Genomic DNA, 5,500 nt, shown 5'->3' on the forward strand with positions numbered 1-5,500 from the left:
GTGTGTGTGTGTGTGTGTGTGTGTGTGTGTGTGTGGTGCTGACAAGAGTGTCTACAGAGTTTAATGCCTGTCTGAGTCTCAATAGGGGTCCTAGTGAAGTCCCAGCTTCCTTCCCTGCAGACAGAATGTGCACACATCATTGGAAAAAGCCAAAGAACCAAGATGAGGGTGTACATTAAAAACTCCTTAACAAAAAGAGAAGGGCCACAGGCCTACTTTTCTATTTTCATTTGCAGATAATTGAAAAAAAAAAAAGTAAAGTACTATAAAAATAGTCACAAAATAAAAGCTACGTTTGCCTGATTGTGTCCAAAACTCAAAACTTCTCCTACTTTTCACCTGCAAAGAGTTTTAAGAGATCATTTGCTGTAATTTACTTACCTTGAAGGAAAATTATGGAGTGATGGAAACTGTCTCAATACTTTCTCCTCAGGAACATTTCCTAATTCCTCATGGCAAAGCTTTTTATACTCATCTCTGTCCCCCCACCCCTTCATTTTTCTGTCTCCATCCACCTCCCTTTTAGTCCTCGCAATTTCTCCTCCCTTCCCTTACTATCACCCCACACCCACCCACCCACCGTTTTTTCTACCAGTTAATAAGACCGGGGTATTAGCTCACTCTCTCCCCAACTCCTACGCTTTTACTGAAATAAACAGAGCTGGTGGTGATGGCAGGAGAACTGGAGAAAAACAAGCCGGAGGTAAACAGAGAGACAGAGAAGAGGGTGAGGGAAAGGGTGGCACGATGACAACTAAGCTGCTTCATAGCAGGTACATGATAATATTTGCCACTGTTTGCCAGCATGCCTGCATGATATGAGAGATAACAAAAAAGTTCAGATAAAACATGAAATTGTGATCTAAATATGTCTCTGAGAGCACAGAAATAGCACATACGACAGTGCTGGTCTTTACTTTAAATCTTCCCGTTGCCAAGCACATTTTTAATAAATGGTTTAAAGGAGAAGCATCTATGATTGTGGTCAGCAATAACTGTAACTCCTCTTTTGCGCTACCATAAAAGAAGTCCACTGTGTAAACAGATAATAAGTGACACTGAAGTAAAGCACAACTTTAGTAATAGTCAGTGTTTCCCTGCGGAGAAGTCTGAATAAAAAGAAATAAAAACCCACATATATGAATCAATGTGTATGCCCTTAAATCAGCTGGCTGTAGTGCGAGCCATTTGGTGGGGTTTGGATCGTTAAAGTAATAAAGTGAGTAGGTTGTTATCGAGAGCAGACTGGAGATGTTTCAAGGAAAATTTTATGAAAGGAAGCTATTGTATAATAGTGGAAGGGGTTTTCCATCAGAAGGAGAACATGTGGGGCTCTGGGTTAGTGCGAGAGTGTAAGGTATCACACATAAATTTAGTAGAAGTTAAAGACCCTGAGTTTTAAGAAAACATAATTAACTGTGTTTTTGTCTTCAGCCCCTGTCTAAGAATGCTATGGATGTTCCCTTTCATTGTTATGAAAACGGTGCAAAGCATTTTGCTGAAAAAGGACACCAACACAGATTTGCCAAAACTGCAGTTTCTCAAATGCCCACTTGACGGTGGCTCCAGTGTTAAAATGCTAACCTTTACTGCAGAAAAAAGCATGTTCATGAAAACATGTCTTGGTCTCTATATTCAGTTTTACCCTGCTAACAAGTGTGCATTAATTTATTTTATATATTTCCTGTTTTAATATTGTTAAAACTCAAGTTTTACATCATTATAGGCAATCACTGAAACAGACCTGTATATAAAAGATGGACAACTGTGCTGTGACCCACTGGTTTTGAACTCTGGATTTTGAAGGTGCTCTTCCCATCACGATGTTGGAGTTTTGAAGACAGAAATTCCATATTTGAAAGCTGGAATGTTTGGGGGTGTCAAAATTTGTAGGCTGCATCCTCCCGAGGACCCGGCCTTCGCCGTGTATGTGGGCCAGGTCCTCCAAAAGCCGGGTTGGCCGGAAGTGAGCGGCTGTGAAATTGGACAGTCTAGCATTCAGTTTTGCGTCACTAGCTGTCTCACTAGAGTTTAATAAACTCAGCTGCCTGCTCCTTGCTATCTAAAATATAACAGGAAAGTGGCGTAGTTCTGTTTAATCAGTTTTCTGTTTGACATTTATTCAGCTGTGATCTCAGCCAAACCGATTTACTCTTGAACAAATAAAACACTGAAAAAAAGCCAAACAATGTTAAGGTATCGAAGTGACTTATATATCATGTTTAACCTGAGTAGCAAAAGACCGTGGGAGGTCTGAAAACAATGTGCCGGGAGTTCGCTGTTCTAGCTATCGAGCTGGTGGGTAACAGACATCTCCAAAAACGTCAGAGCACTTTTGCAAATATGTGATGTCTTGATAAATCGAGCAGATATTTGACGTTTACAAAGCTACATTCTCGCCTGAAACATCTTAAAAGTTTATTTTGTGACCCAGAACGAGTAATAAGAGTAATATTAAAACTAAGTAGCTGCCGCCATTGTTGGAAACTGGAATTGGCTGGCCCACGCTATGAATTCTGGGATATGGTGGGCTACGAAGGATACACCCGACCCAGCCTTTGAATCTGGGGGAAAGGAGGACGCATTTGTTGACTGCATTTAAAGGAGTCTAGGAATTTGGACAGCCTTTGTCGCATTGCTGTGACGTAATCGGCCTACAAATGAGGCGTCAGGAGGATGCAGCCTATTGGACATCCCCTTCGTGTGTTAGCTAATGCTAGCAAGCTAGGTTAGCATGCTGCATGTAAGATGTAAACAAATTGTTGCTATCTAACAGATGAATGAAGCACTTTCACTCATCAAAACTAACACACAATCATCTGTGATGGTCTGCATCATGCAGTCAGCCATGATACTAACAGTCGTGACAAAGAGATTCAGTTCAGCTGTTAGCTGAGGTGCAGCTTAGCACCACTGATTAGCTCTATCTTTAAACACTGGGAGTCTTGTCAGTCCAAATAGCCGCGACCCTAAATCCAGAATCCAAATAGATGAATCAGTTGTTGTGAAGGAGCAAACTATCCACACAGGTAAACCTTTTTTGTAGGCTGAAAACAACATTATTAATTTTCTAAAGTTGGACATTTTCACATGGGAGTCAATTGGATTTGACTCATTTTAGGAATCAGAAGCTTTTTTTGGGACTTCTGCAATTACTTTATTTTTCAGCCACACAGGCAGCCACTTGACTGGACCTCCCCACTGGGCTTGTGGTATTGGCACCTTTTGGAGTATTTTTAATGCAATTATCTGGTAAAGAATGTGGCCTACTGTGAGGATAATTACACTAGCAGCCCATCCGAAAAGCTGTTGCTTCAGTTTCAGTGGGTGAAAATTTAGTATTTAAGTATTTTATAGCAGTTTGTTTGAACACACTAAGCTAATCAGTAGGTATCTTTGTTAATTTGATGTACCTGTACAGCTCGCAGTGCCGCTTCTAACCAGCCTTTTTGTCTGGCTCCAAAAAGACACCAAGGGCCAATGGAGACCACTAGCTAATGGGTGACTTCACTGTGGCATCACATTGCATCTTTTATATAGTGTATGATCCTATAATCATATAGTTAACACCTGCTCAAGTTCACCTCAGGTGTATTTAAAGCAGGAGCAGGATTTAAATTGATATATAGTGGGCTGGCCAATCTATTAAGAACAGATCATATCTACCGAAGCATGCGTGCATAAGTCGCACTTCATCAGACAGCTCTCCAAAGGCACCTACATTAAAGTTAACATTGCAGTTACACAATACCCCTATAGTGCCTATCTGAGAGTTATGTAACACCACCATCACATTTGACTCAGCCAGAGCTCTCTGTGAATAGCTGAGGTAGAATCCGCCTTCACCAATGATAAACAAATCCAAACAGGAGGTCAGCCTATGCCAGGAACCAGTGCGGCTCAGACAGACAGATAAACATTAAGACAGACATAACGATAGAGATAAGAAGAAGAGGGGTGCTTGGGTTCAAAAAAGCAGAAAGAGAGAAACTGAGTCAGATGGTGCAGGGACAGAGAAAGCACATGTTGCTGTGGTTGGATGTTTTTGGCACTTCGTCTGCAGACACATTCAGTGATGTGGTCATATTAGGCTGTTAACTGTGGAACCGCTGAGCTGCAGCTCCGATCTCTTTCCACACGACAAAAACGAGGGGAATAAAAGTGAATGAGAGGGTTTTGTCTTTAGTCTCCATATTTTTAGTTGTTTGCATGTTAAGGGGGGGATTTGGAGATTTTGGAGGTTTGCTAGTTAACAGCTCTAAATTTGCTCTTAAATTTGGAGACGGGCAAAAGGGGATCAGATGGGTGATTGAGATAAGGCGGAGAGGAAAAAAGCTGTCAGATGTTCTCTGTTTTGTTCCAGTCATGCTACCCCAGTGTTTTCTCTCTGACAATTGATAATCCTTTGATAATCTTGTGGTACTTTTCCCTCTTCTTATCTCACTCTCTTTTCTGCAAGTTCCTGTCCTGACCTGTCACCTCCTTGGTCACACCAGGGCACAACAACATCAACAACAAAACACACACTATCTATCTCCAGAGAAATATTTAAATTGCACGTTAGGAGAGCCAGAATCATGTTTTTGTAAGCAGCGAAGTGTGCCAGAGTCCCAGACGCACAAAAACTGGAAAAACAGGATGGGAGTCAACTGGTGGGACTGGTGCATGACTGCTGTGAGTAATACGGTTCACCTGTATGGCACATCTGTGCTTGAACTGGCGATAGTTTGAATTAAATGTGGTTTTAATGAAATCGAGTAGGAGGGAGACACAGAACAAGCTTGAGGGAGGAAAATTTCTGCATCAGACTCAGTTGATTCTGAACATATGATAGCAAGAGACATGTCCGTGCAAGGCGTGCAGGAAACTGGTGGGAGGAAGGAGGAAAGAATGAACGCTCGGCCGAAGGAAATTGAAAGGAAAAAAATAAATAGATTAAATGAAAGAATGAGCGTGGAGTTCATAATTAAGAGAAGGCCACAAATGTGTACGCTAACCAAGTCGTGTCTGCATAAACACATATTGTAACCTAATTGGGCAGGGTTGCATTTCCCTCAGTGGGCGAGCAGGTGAACCTCAGGCTGCTCTGCGGCTCGCTCGGTCAGAGCGGGCAGAGCGCAGGCAAACACTCGCTCCATATTTTTGTTCCTGCTATTTTTACCCTTTCCTTCCTTAACGGGCATTGCTGTGATTCACTTTACGTTCTGTTTGAAAACAGTAGACACATTAAGGAGTGAGTGACTCACACTGAGTCAATGAAAACATCATGTGATGTAAGCTCATTCCCCAGCCCTACCTGTGGGATGGCCGAGGGATCCGGCCAGACTGGATGAAGGACAGACATTAGTCAGGGCTGTCCTCCTCTGATGGCTGTGAATTTTGCCATGTGAATGTCAACAAAACTTTCTACGGATTTATTGATGTTGCATAATACCGACATCCAGCAGGGCATACACATCTTCAGGTGTGTCAGTTTTTACTGATGATATATATATATATA

General features: G+C 41.9%; 1 protein-coding gene across 4 annotated transcripts in view; it reads right to left on the bottom strand.

Moving 5' to 3' along the window:
• The window catches only part of LOC102291066 (matrix Gla protein), a 2,749-nt gene extending 2,240 nt beyond the window's left edge, over window positions 1-509 (bottom strand). The window contains exon 1 of one of the 4 annotated variants that reach the window (XM_005940765.3): window positions 382-509. The gene's annotated coding sequence lies outside the window, so the exon portion shown is untranslated. The remainder of the gene's footprint in view (window positions 1-381) is intronic. The other 3 variants (XM_005940763.3, XM_042220237.1, XM_005940764.3) reach the window with 3 other exon arrangements.
• Window positions 510-5,500: the final 4,991 nt, after the last annotated feature.

The sequence above is a fragment of the Haplochromis burtoni genome, unplaced genomic scaffold (assembly GCF_018398535.1).
Source record: "Haplochromis burtoni strain Fernald_Lab_line unplaced genomic scaffold, NCSU_Asbu1 Contig_45, whole genome shotgun sequence".
Classification (NCBI taxonomy): Eukaryota; Metazoa; Chordata; class Actinopteri; order Cichliformes; family Cichlidae; genus Haplochromis; species Haplochromis burtoni.